The 12,128-nt window shown below is 43.7% G+C and overlaps 1 protein-coding gene across 3 annotated transcripts in view; it reads left to right on the top strand.

Moving 5' to 3' along the window:
* Window positions 1-446: 446 nt before the first annotated feature.
* SYNE1 (spectrin repeat containing nuclear envelope protein 1) overlaps window positions 447-12,128 on the top strand; it is a 667,130-nt gene continuing 655,448 nt past the window's right edge. For all 3 annotated transcript variants that reach the window (XM_077283091.1, XM_077283090.1, XM_077283089.1), the window contains exon 1: window positions 447-557. The gene's annotated coding sequence lies outside the window, so the exon portion shown is untranslated. The remainder of the gene's footprint in view (window positions 558-12,128) is intronic.

Here is a 12,128-nt window from a genome sequence, read left to right as displayed (position 1 = left end):
GTATGAGGTGTGTGTATGGTGTGTATATGATGTGCATGTGTATGCATGATGCGTGTATGTGGTGTGTGTACGGTGTGTGTGTACGGTGTGTGTATGTGGTGTGTGTACGGCATATGTGGTGTGTGTACGGTGTATGTGGTGTGTGTACGGTGTATGGTATGAGGTTTGTATGGTGTGTATATGACGTGCATGTGTATGCATGATGCGTGTATGGTGCATGTGGTGTTTGTATGGTGTGTGTCACAGTCAGTGTACGTATTAACCCTCTATAGCCCGCACAGTATAGTGCACGGTCGGGTCCAGTGTCCTCAGTTATGTAACACTATAGAGTGGCTAACAGGTTCGTGCAGAGTCATAGTGGAAGCTGGTGAATGTGAGGGCAGCACAGACCCTCCTCCTCCTCAGCCTCTGCCTCCTCCTCAGCCTCTGCCTCCTCCTCAGCCTCTGCCTCCTCACTCCCGCCTCGGTCTACACTGGAGGACACATTACTACAGAGTTACTGCTGCAGGAGACGCCGAGGAGCTGACAGAAGGATGCTCTGCTCGCTGCTGGCTGCGGTGAGTGCGGGCAGACATGGGCAGGAGGGGGAATTGTGCCAGTGTGTGATGCTGTGCCCGGCATCCATGTCTGTAGAGCAGGACAGTGTGGCTGCTCAGGTAGGATGGCACAGATTCTATGTATACAAAGCATGATGTATGGATGAAGAAAGTAGCCCCAATACATCTAGGCCAAGAGCCCTGCATGTATCCAGGTGCATGGCACAGGGTCAGCATGTGTGGCATTACATGGGCAGTCGCTGCCCCGGACTAGCAGACAGTTGTTGTACTTGGTTACTAAGGAGCAGGGCTCCCTGACAAGCACAACACCGAGGCGATGAAGAAATACAATGGAGGAGGAGGAGAGAAGCCGCAGGGGGTGAAGGAATCCCTGGGATTTGCCAGTCACTGGGCTGCCCAGGCTGCTGGGTGAGGGGATATGGCTGCCAGTGCATTCCTCCTATAGAAAGCTGTATTGTGCTGTGGGGTGACCCAAATCTGCTGCCATTGCTGTCAGCCTGTGTATATAGATGTCCTTCCTAATTCTGCCTTGTTTGTAGGCAATCTCCGGTGATTTCTGAGGTGGCATCGCTCCATATGGGCGACTATAGCAGCAGTCATTAGTTCATCCTGTGATTACCCGACATGTAGTATCTTTACAGGTTGTTACAATTTGTGCGTTATCTTCACAATAAATATGGGAAACTTTCATATACTGAGATTTCCCCAGGCTGACGAAGCTTCCGACCTGCTGCAATAACCGCCATTCACCCTGCTCAGATTCATGATCAGAAGCCATAAAATGCCCATTGGACCTAATGGTTGTCCAGTGCTGAGAGCATTTGTTTCAGCATGGATGTTTTCAAAATAACAAGCAGAAATAACAAAACATTAAACAAATAAAGAAATAAATTCTCCTTCAGTCGCCCAGTGGATAGTTTGCAGGCTGCTCTGGAGGTCTGCGCCAGTTTCAGAAGTGATACTAATAATAATCTTTATATAGTGCCAACATATTCCGCAGCGCTTTACAGTTTGCACACATCATCATCGCTGTCCCCGATGGGGCTCGCAATCTACATTCCCTATCAGTATGTCTTTGGAATGTGGGAGGAAACCGGAGAATCCAGAGGAAACCCACGCAAACTCGGGGAGAACATACAAACTCCTTGCAGATATTGGCATCATCCAGATATTAACAGGACAACTGAAGCCTGTGATTGGCTGCCACAGCCAGGTGACTAGAGGAAGATGTCATCCAAGAAGAATCCAATGTGCTCTTCTAGTCATCCATGCCTAAAAATGTCAAAGCGACCTACGCTCCCTCCATGTTAATTGTAATGGCTGTGCATTAGAATTGTACAGTTACAAGAACTATGGAGGAAGAGGAGTGTCACTAAAGGAAGTCTGAATGAGTGTTCAAACCCATTACAGGTCCTCAGTGTCCCCTTGGCATAGCCAAACATTTAAAAGGAGTTTGTCACTCCCAAAATGCATTTTAAATGGGCTTATACAGTGTTGTAGGGGACTTAGTGCCTATAAATACCATATTAATAAATTCCCTATTATTACAGACCCTCTCATCCCTTGGCATCACAGACTTGGCCCTATCCTGGATCTCATCATACCTAACAGACCGGACATTCAGCGTCTCCCACTCACAAACCACCTCCTCACCTCGCCCCCTATCTGTCGGTGTCCCACAGGGTTCAGTCCTAGGGCCCCTGCTCTTCTCCATTTACACCTTTGGCCTGGGACAGCTCATAGAACCTCATGGCTTTCAGTATCATTGTCATGTCGGACACTGTTCACACTAGGGCATCCGACAGACAGCAGTAATTCCACTTTCGTCCACTACACGCTCAGTGGCGTCGGCTAGATTTTATCCAGCTTGCTCGGGGTTAATCTAGCTGGTAATCAGGTTGGAGGCTGGGTCACGCCCACAGCCTTTAAATAGTCGCCCTGGACTTTGGGTGTCGCCGATTATAGCTTGTGCTTTATGCCTAGTGATTCCAGTCTGGAGTGGTGGTCTTGTTGTAGGAATATCATATCTGGTGGTGTATTATCCTTTGTCATATTCCTCCTTCCTATATTTGTATTTGTTTTGCCCTGTGCACATTATAGTGTATTCCTGTGTGTCTGCGGCATGGTGCGTTTTTCAGTTTTCCCTGTCTGTGCTTTCTGTGGGGATTGGTGTGTGGTCTCATCACTGGGTGGCGGGTGGTGATTTTAGCTTAGGGCTGAAACAGGAGACAGGGTCAGGCCTGGCGGCCCAGACATGCACACCTTTAGTGTAACTTCTGGGAAAGGGACAGACAGGGTTTCCCTAGCCTAAGGGAAATCGCCGGGGGACCGGGTATCCAGCCTTAGTCTACCCAGTACTCCCGTAACAATCATCTCTATGCTGATGACACACAGATCTACATCTCTGGACCAGATATCACCTCCCTACTAACCAGAATCCCTTAATGTCTGTCCACTATTTCATCCTTCTTCTCCGCTAGATTTCTGAAACTTAACATGGACAAAACAGAATTCATCATCTTTCCCCCATCTCACGTGACCCCCCCAACAAACCTATCCATTACAGTAAATGGCTGCCCACTCTCCTCAGTCCCACAAGCTCGCTGCCTCGGGGTAATCCTTGACGCTGATCTCTCCTTCAAACCACATATCCATGCCGTTTCCACTTCCTGCTGACTTCAACTCAAACATATTTCACGAATCCGTTCATTCCTCAACCAAGAATCTGCAAAAACCCTAGTCCATGCCCTCATCATCTCCCGCCTCGACTACTGTAACCTCCTGCTCTGTGGCCTCCCCTCTAACACGCTCGCACCCCTCCAATCTATTCTAAACTCTGCTGCCCGACTAATCCATCTGTCCCCCCGCTATTCCCCGGCTCCTCCCCTCTGTCAATCCCTTCACTGGCTCCCCATTGCCCAGAGACTCCAGTACAAAACCCTAACCATGACGTACAAAGTCATCCACAACCTGTCTCCTCCATACATACCTCGTCTCCCGGTACTTACCTACACGCAACCTCCGATCCTCACAAGACCTCCTTCTCTACTCCCCTCTTATCTCCTCTTCCCACAATCGTATACAAGATTTCTCTCGCGTATCACCCCTACTCTGGAACCCTCTACCACAACACATCAGACTCTCGCCTACCATCGAAACCTTCAAAAAGAGCCTGAAGACCCACCTCTTCCGACAAGCCTATAACCTGCAGTAACCACCGATCGACCAAACCGCTGCATGACCAACTCTACCCTCGCCTACTGTATTCTCACCCATCCCTTGTAGATTGTGAGCCTTCGCGGGCAGGGTCCTCTCTCCTCCTGAACCAGTTATGACTTGTATTGTTCAAGATTATTGTACTTGTTTTTATTATGTATACCCCTCCTTACATGTAAAGCGCCATGGAATAAATGGCGCTATAACAATAAATAATAATAATAATACTAGCACTGTACCTGTTACTGGTAGAGTACCTGAAGGAATAACTTTGTGAGGCTACGATGTGCTACAGTGCACCCCTGGTGAGGCCAAGAACTCTCAGGGCTACAGTGCCTCCTCTTTGGCATATTAGGGGACTTGCGTCGCCGCAAGGTAAACAGACATGCTGCGTTCTAAAAAGACTCTCCGCATGTCCGGAAACGCAGGGCCGCCGGATGCGTGTTCGCACGCATAGTGGAGATGGGATTTCATAATATCCCCTCCATTATGTTGTAACATCTGGACGCTGCGGGTTGAACGCTGCGGCTGTACGCAGCATTCAATCCGCAGCTAATATGAATGTAATCCGGTACGTGGAAACATACCCTTACAACTGAATTATCATAAAATCTGTATGTAAATCTCACATCAATATGTTTGCCTGTTAGTACAATGTCAATCAATGGTTATGCAGTCATTGTAATATATCAGTCTCTCTGGACAGGATGGGGTCCTTTTTCCAGTGTCTGTGAAAAAGGTTGGAGGAGCTTGAGGAGCTTGTATTAATCATTCTGTTTGTAAATTAACTTTATTTAGATTTCTGAACTGTAGATAGATAGTGGGTATGGAAAGTATTCAGATCCTTTTACATTTTTCGCTCTTTGTTTCATTGCAGCCATTTGGTAAATTCAAAAAAGTTCATTTTTTAATTTTTTCTCATTAATGTACACTCTGCACCCCATCTTGACTGAAAAAACCCCAGAAACGTAGTAATTTTTGCAAATTTATTAAAAAAGAAAAACTGAAATATCCTATGGTCATAAGTATTCAGACCATTTGCTCAGTATTGAGTAGAAGCACCCTTTTGGGGTAGTACAGCCATGAGTCTACATGGGAATGATGCAACAAGTTTTTCGCACCTGGATTTGGGGATCCTCTGCCATTCTTCCTTGCAGATACTCTCCAGTTCCGTCAGGTTGGATGGTGGACAGCCATTTTCAGGTCTCTCCAGAGATGCTCAATTGGGTTTAGTCAGGACTTTGGCTGCGCCAGTCAAGAATGGTCACAGAATTGTTCTAGAGCCACTCCCTTGCTATTTTAGCTGTGTGCTAAGGGTCATTGTCTTGATGGAAGGTGAACCTTCGGCCAAGTCTGAGGTCCAGAGCACTCTGGAAGAGGTTTTCATCCAGGATATCTCTGTACTTGATGTTTCCTTCAATGACAACCAATCATCCTGTCCCTGCAGCTGAAAAACACCCCCATAGAATGATGCTGCCACCACCATGTTTCACTGTTGGGATTATATTGTGCAGGTGATGAGCAGTGCCTGGTTTTCTCCACACATACCGCTTAGAATTACTGCCAAAAAGGTCTATATTCGTCTCATCAAACCAGAGAATTTTATTGCTCATAGTCTGGGAGTCCTTCATGTGTTTTTTGGCAAACTTCATGCGGGCTTTCATATGTCTTGCTCTGAGGAGAGGTTTCCATCGGGCCATTCTGCTATAAAGGCCCGACTTGTGGATGGCTGCAGTGATAGTTGACTTTGTGGAACTTTCTCCCATCTCCCTACTGCATCTCTGGAGCTCAGCCACAATGATCTTGGGGTTCTTCTTTACCTCTCTCACCAAGGCTCTTCTCCCACGATTGCTCAGTTTGGCTGGACGGCCAGGTCTAGGAAGACTTCTGATGGTCCCAAACTTCTTCCATGTAAGGATTATGGAGGCCACTGTGCTCTTAGGAACTTTGAGTACTGCAGAAATTCTTTTGTAACCTTGGCCAGATCTGTGCCTTGCCACAATTCTGTCTCTTAGCTCCTGGGCCAGTTCCTTTGACCTCATGATTCTCATTTGGTCTGACATGCACTGTGAGCTGTGAGGTCTTATATAGACAGATGTGTGCCTTTCCAAATGAAGTCCTATCAGTTTAATTAAACACAGGTGGACTCCAATGAAGGAGTAGAACCATCTCAAGGAGGATCACAAGGAAATGGACAGCATGTGACTTAAATATGAGTGTCTGAGCAAAGAGATTGAATACTTATGACCATGTGATATTTCCGTTTTTTCTTTTTTAAGAAATTTGAAAAAATGTCTACATTTCTGGGGTTTTTTAAGTCAAGATGGGGTGCAGAGTGTACATTAATGTGAAAAAAAAAAACTTTTTTAAATTTACCAAATGGCTGCAATGAAACAAAGATTGAAAAATTTAAAGGGGTCTGAATACTTTCCATACCGACTGTATATTGTGATGCTAGTCAAAACTGACAGAAAAGCCGTGAGGCAGGGTAGTTAAAAGGTCCAGAGTAAGCTACCAAAAGGCCTAATACTAAACAGAAGGGTTAAGCCAAAGGTGTAGTCAGATCTCAGTCTAAGGTCTGAGTTCCGGGAAGCGGATCAAGACAAAAGGGCAAGGTAAACGGATGGTCACAGGCAAGGTCCAAGGTTGAGCAACTGCAACCAAGGTCAAATATAGGAAGACAGAGAACAGAGTAAGCGCAACACCCTGACAGCTCAGCACGCCCCAGCCTCTGATTGAACAGCTGAGCTGTCCACCACCATACTGACAGCTCAACTCTGTCTCTCTGTCCCAGATTGGATAGCTGTACTGTCACCCACTGCTTCCAGACACACCGATACTTGGAATCTTGACATATATTGCTTATTATCTCAGTGGTTTATTATGGTTTTTCCAATGTATCAATAAAAAAATATTAGCTGTGACTAGTTCCTATGTGACTAGTTAGTTGCTTGTCTTCGCAAGAGAAATTTACATGCTGTGCTCTGAAGAGACGCACCGCATGTCCGTCTCCACGGGTTTGTCGCGGGCGTCTGTGGCATTGTGGGCATGGGATTTCTTGCAATCCCATCCACTATGCTGTAACGTTTTTGCAGCTGGGCTTCTCCTGCCAAGAAATGCAGAAATGGAGCAGAAATTTTACTCAAAGTGTGCAAACGCCTTATAGGGAGAAAACTGTCAATCAGGGGCTGGAGGAAAGAGGAATGCGCTTGTCGTGAATATTACTCAACTCCTCCTGTACAATAGACTCCTCATCGACTATAAACTGCAAAATTTGACAACTCCCTCAAAATAGCTTCACAAATAGACAAGTGACAGTTAACATATCTCTCAGTACTTAACCCCTTCTGGACCAGGCAATTTTTTTTGCTGTTTTTTTAATCTCCTATTCTTTCAAAAACCAAAACTTTTTTTGATTTTTCTGTCGCCTTAGCTGTATGAGGACTTGTTTTTTGTGTGACGAGTTGCAGTTTTGAAAAACGCCATTTTTACAGTATCATGTACTGAATAACTGGAAGGAAAAATAAAATTGTTCTACAATGGTGAAAAACATATATATATATACTAGCTGAAGAGCCCGGCATTGCCTGGGGCATAGTAAATATCTGTGGTTAGTTATAGCACCTCACTTCTCTTATTTTCCCATCACGCCTCTCATTTTCCCGCTCACATCTCTCATTTTCTCCCTTACACCTCTCATTTTCCCCCTCACTCCTCTTATTTTCCCCCCTCACTCCTCTCATTCCCCCCTAACTCTTGTCATTTTGACCTGACATCTGTCATTTTCCCATCACCCCACTATTTTCCCTCACTCCTCTCAATTTGCACTCACACCTTTTCATTTTCACCTCACACCCCTCATTTTCACCTCACACCTCTCATTTTCCCCTCAGTATATACATATTTGTCATCTCCCTTATATATAGTATACACCTGTATGTCATCTCCTGTATATAGTATATACCTGTATGTCATCTCCCCTGTAAATAGTATATACCTGCTGTATGTCATCTCCTCCTGTATATTGTATATACCTATGTGTCATCTCCTCCTGTATATAGTAAATACCTGTATGTCATCTCTTCTGTATATACTATATACCTGTATGTCATCTTTTCCTATATATAGTATATACCTGTATGTCATCTCCTGTATATAGTATATACCTGTATGTCATCTCCCCTGTATATAGTATGTACCTGTATGTCATCTTCTCCTGTATATAGTATGTACCTGTATGTCATCTCCTCCTGTATATAGTATATACCTGTGTGTCATCTCCTCTGTATATAGTATATACCTGTGGGTCATCTGCCCTGTATATAGTATATACCTGTGTGTCATCTCCCCTGTATATAGGATATACCTGTGTGTCATCTCCCCTGTATATAGGATATACCTGTGTGTCATCTCCCCTGTATATAGTATATATGTGTGTCATCTCCCCTGTATATAGTATATACCTGTGTGTCATCTCCTCCTGTATATAGTATATACCTGTGTGTCATCTCCTCCTGTATATAGTATATTCCTGTGTGTCATCTTCCCTGTATATAGTATATACCTGTGTGTCATCTCCCCTGTATATAGTATATACCTGTGTGTCATCTCCACTGTATATAGTATGTACCTGTATGTCATCTCCCCTGTATATAGTATATATGTGTGTGTCATCTCCTGTATATAGTATATACCTGTGTGTCATCTCCTCCTGTATATAGTATATACCTGTATGTCATCTCCTCCTGTATATAGTATATACCTGTGTGTCATCTCCCCTGTATATAGTATATATGTGTGTGTCATCTCCTCCTGTATATAGTATATACCTGTATGTCATCTCCTGTATATAGTATATACCTGTGTGTCATCTCTGCTGTATATAGTATATACCTGGGTGTCATCTCCTCCTGTATATAGTATATATCTGTATGTCATCTCCTCCTGTATTAGACTGCGTTCACACGTTATTTGCTCAGTATTTTTACCTCAGTATTTGTAAGCTAAATTGGCAGCCTGATAAATCCCCAGCCAACAGGAAGCCCTCCCCCCTGGCAGTATATATTAGCTCACACATACACATAATAGACAGGTCATGTGACTGACAGCTGCCGTATTTCCTATATGGTACAGTTGTTGCTCTTGTAGTTTGTCTGCTTAATAATCAGATTTTTATTTTTGAAGGATAATACCAGACTTCTGTGTGTTTTAGGGCGAGTTTCATGTGTCAAGTTGTGTGTGTTGAGTTGCGTGTGGCGACATGCATGTAGCGACTTTTGTGAGATGAGTTTTGTGTGGCGACATGCATGTAGCAAGTTTTTGTGTGTCGAGTTGCATGTGACAGGTTAGTGTAGCAAGTTGTGTGCAGCAAGTTTTGCGCGTGGCGAGTTTTATGTGTGGTGCGTTTTGAGTATGTGCAAGTTTTGTGTGAGGCAACTTTAGCATGTGTTGCAACTTTTGTGCATGTGGCAATTTTTCCGCGTGTGCAAGTTTGCGTGTGGCGAGTTTTCCATGAGGTGAGTTTTGCACGTGTGGCGAATTTTGCAAGAGCCTAGTTTTGCATGTGGCGAGTTTTGCGCGTGGCGAGTTTTGAGCGGTGACTTTTGTGTTTCGACTTTTATGTGGCGAAGTTGGTATATGTGTGGTGAAATGTGTGCTGAGGGTGATATATGTGTTCAAGCACGTGGTAGTGTGTGGCGCATTTTGTGTGTGTGTTCATATCCCCGTGTGTGGTGAGTATCTCATGTTGGGGCCCCACCTTAGCAACTGTATGGTTTATATTCTTTGGCGCCATCGCTCTCATTCTTTAAGTCCCCCTTGTTCACATCTGGCAGCTGTCAATTTGCCTCCAACACTTTTCCTTTCACTTTTTCCCTGTAGGACAAGTGGCAGCTGACCAGGGTCCTGTAATTTTTTTGCTCCACTCTACTATATGCTGAACTAGTTTACATGTCTAAGTGCAATTGACATCTGACTTGTTAATTAGTCCTATGGTGTATTACTTAGCATGATATATAGTGTAGATAAGCCCGAGCCCAGTGCACGTGCAAATACGCTGTATTATACGGCTGGACCAGTGGCTGAGCATTTCTCAAGCTATTGAGCTGGATCAGATGAAAGAGTTACATTATATCTGCTTGTTATACTTTACACAGCTACAATTGTGAGATGTGATAGCTTAGCAGTCACTGCTTTTACATCATGCAAAAAAACCTTTGATTTAATGTGATTGACATTAATAAGTACTATCTCAGGGTCCATCTTTCAAAGGTTGTATTATATTATTCATCCTTATTTTCAGCACAGTACTGCAGTTGCGTTATTAAGGCATCAAATTACATTATTTGTATTTTCATTAGATATATTACTTTAATAAAATAATATTTTGTTCAACCTAACAAATGTAAATTGGGACAATTGATTCCAATCATATTTTTTATGACCTCAGTGGGCTAGAATTCCATGTATAAAAAGTTTGTTCTGCCTCATTAAGAATAATAATACATGATTAGGAGGAAAAGCAAAGAACAACTTAGAAGTAAAAGAAAATGTACTCCTCACTTACTAATTTATGGTCAATGCACAAATTTACTAAACCAGAAATATTAGGAGTGGTGACAGATCCTTTTTATTAAGAAGGACAAAGATTTTTTTTTTCCGTAGATTTTCTTCTCAATTACTGTCGAGGGATGGTATATAGCAAGTGTAGCAAGAAAAGCAAGTCTTGAAATTTGATGTAGAAAAACAGACATGGATAATAAACCGAGTGACTTTGACAAGGACTACTTTATGATGCTAGACAACTAGGTCAGAGCATCTTCAAAACGGCATGTCTGTGGAGTGTCCTTCTTACTTAGTTGTTAGTGCCTACCGAAACTAATCTAAAAAAGAAGTTATGGGTGACCAAATCTCATTAATTGGCATGGAAAACGAAGGGGATTGCCCGAAGCTGAAGTTGCTAAAACTAGTGTCAGCAAGGGTGGGAATAGAAATCGTGGGATCCCATAATAAGTCCTAATTGGTTCATCCTTTTCCCCCACACAAAATATATTAAATATTTGGTGGAATAAGATTGGTGGCTGCTCATATGTGTACTCACAGGGCATACCTTCCAACTTTTGAACACAGGGAGAGGGACATATATTGCTGCCATAAAAGAGAAAAAATGCCCTTCCTGAAGCCCATTAGTGTTCTTACCTACTAGAATACCCTTTTTATATCTCCTTAAGGGTATGATGCCCCCGAGAATTCCCCCCTCACATAGAGTGTGATACTTCACAGTGAAATCCCCCTCACATTTTACCCCCACATTACCCTCCACAAACAGTATTATGACTCCACGGTGCTGCCATCAGATTATGATGTCACCACAGTGACCCCCAACACAGTATAATACCCCCACAGTGCTCTCCACATATTATATCTCCATGATGATCTGATGAATCACGTTTTCTTTTATATCATGTGGATGTTTGATTGTGTGTGCCATTAAAGAGATGTCACCAGGATCCACTAGGAGAAGATGACAGACCGGTAGAGGCAGAGTGATGGTCTGGACAATGTTCTCTTGGAAAATCCTTGGTCCTGGCTTTCATGTTTTTGTTACCTTGATAAGGTAACCTAGTAAACCCCTTCATGGCAGCAATGTATCCCTCATGGCAATGGCCTCTTTCAGTAGGGTAATGCACTATTTTGCACTGCAGAAATTGAGGTAGAAAATCTGGGAAACAAGCGCAAATATGGTCCTAACTGATAAAGGAAGTGAATATGCTCACCTGGTACAGTTGCAACTAAGTAACGTGTAAGACGCATAGATCGGCTGCTGCAGGACACAAGTCCAAGGACCAAGAAAAAGGTGAATCCGGGTATCGTGTGTCACTTGATGCGCTGCTCAAGGAGACTCGCAATTACATATATAGACATTAAAGTGATGAAGTGTAGAAATTGTTCAAGATTAGTTTGAGGAACATGATAAAAAGGTTGTTCCTTGACTTGACTTGGCCAACAAATCTTTGAGATCCCAATCCGTAAGATATGCTGGAATAACAAGATTTATCTACATACGTCCTTCTCATAGGGATCTAGTAATTTGCTTTTAAGATCTTGGAGCAAGACACCACAAGACTCTAAGGCCATGTTCACACTTTGTGGTTTTTACCGCGGAACCGCCGCGATTTTGATGCTGCGGGTCCGCAGCAGTTTCCATAGCGTTTCCATTTACATGTAAACCCTATGGAAACCGCAAACCGCTGTGCACATGCTGCGGGAAAAACCGCGCAGAAACGCAGCGGTTTAAAACCCGCAGCATGTCACTTCTTTGTGCAGAATCGCTGCGATTCTGCACCCATAGGAATG

The sequence above is a fragment of the Ranitomeya variabilis genome, chromosome 2 (genome assembly GCF_051348905.1).
Source record: "Ranitomeya variabilis isolate aRanVar5 chromosome 2, aRanVar5.hap1, whole genome shotgun sequence".
Taxonomy (NCBI): domain Eukaryota; kingdom Metazoa; phylum Chordata; class Amphibia; order Anura; family Dendrobatidae; genus Ranitomeya; species Ranitomeya variabilis.
The sequence above is the reverse complement of the archived record's forward strand: the minus strand, read 5'-3'. Positions and strand labels throughout refer to the sequence as shown.